The 1397-nt window shown below is 35.9% G+C and overlaps 1 pseudogene; it reads right to left on the reverse strand.

Annotated features, from left to right (window-relative positions):
• Positions 1-1263: 1263 nt before the first annotated feature.
• Positions 1264-1397, reverse strand: LOC145274913 (U2 spliceosomal RNA; annotated as a pseudogene).

Below are 1397 nucleotides of genomic sequence, written 5' to 3' on the forward strand. Positions count from 1 at the left end.
TGTTTTTAATAACATCGATAAGTTTACTGTAAATCTTGCTATTAGTTGCGTTCAGCTGTCCTTAACCTTATTTTTCAACTCAAAGATTCCATAAACCTTTTCAGCCACTAACAAGTGGCTGAAAAGGTTTATGGAATCTGTGTTGTCAAATGCTAGTTTCATTTCGGAGATGTAATACCAGAGAGTTAAAAACGTTTTTACACGTAAAATTGCGATCCATCTATATATATAAAAGGCAAAAATCGGTGTGTATGTATGTATGTATGTATGTATGTATGTATGTATGTTTGTTTGTAACGCTAAAACTTTTGAAAGACGGAACCAGAGTTGACAAATTTGGTATCATATTGCACCTTGATCACCCGGATGACAAATATCGAAATTTCACGTCAAACGGACCAGTAGAAAGGGGTCAACTGATCGTTTTTCTCCTAGGGGGGCCCCCAAAAAAACCTGTCATTTTACCGTTATTCAATACGTGTCACGTGACGTGACGTCAGCTCAAACTTTTGACAGACACAACCAAAGTTGACAAATTATGTATCATATTGAACCTTGATCACCCGCATGACAAATATCGAAATTCCACACCAAACGGACCATTAAAAGGGGGTGAACTGATCATTTCTCTCCTAGGGGGGCCCCCCAAAAAACCTGTCATTTTAATGTTAATATTACATAATCCAAAAACGCTTAGTCATGTCACGTGACGAGACGTCAACATCCAGTAATGGCGAACAAATGTAAACAAACACTTTGTTTTACCGATACTTTTGTAATTTCTCTTCTGCTTTGTTCTAGAGATTATTAAACTCCATGACAATGTCTCCAGCGTATTTAACTGGTTAAAAATAGTATTTATACAAGAGTTTTAACGAAAAATATCAGGAAAAAATGTACAGGAATAAAAAAAAATTCAGCTTTCAAAATATTCGTCGATAAAAAAACCGATCTTTATATTTACGCTAGCCATTTTGTATATTACCACGTGACCTGCTATCTCTTAAACTGGAGGGGGGGGATCCACTTGAATCCAACAAAACCAGTAATTTTTTTTTCTATTATATATACATCATTTCCTATAAAATTAAGTGTAGACTTTATAATTAAAACAAAAAATGTTATTCATACTAAAAAAAAAAAAACGCTTAGTCATGTCACGTGACGTGACGTCAACATCCACTAATGGCGAACAATTGTACCTATTTACTATGCCTCCCCACGGGACAGAGTTAGACACCAGGGTCGTTTTTTAACGTGGAGAAAAGGTACAAAAATAACAATTGTCTCAGTCGTGGAGGATTTCTCCTCCACCGAAAGAGAACAAGAAATAGAAGTGCAGCATCTGAAGAACAGATACTACACTTTGATCTTGACCAAAAGGCCAAGAATGCGAA

This window comes from Euprymna scolopes, chromosome 4, assembly GCF_053919585.1.
Source record: "Euprymna scolopes isolate OS-2025 chromosome 4, ASM5391958v1, whole genome shotgun sequence".
In the NCBI taxonomy this organism is placed as follows: domain Eukaryota; kingdom Metazoa; phylum Mollusca; class Cephalopoda; order Sepiida; family Sepiolidae; genus Euprymna; species Euprymna scolopes.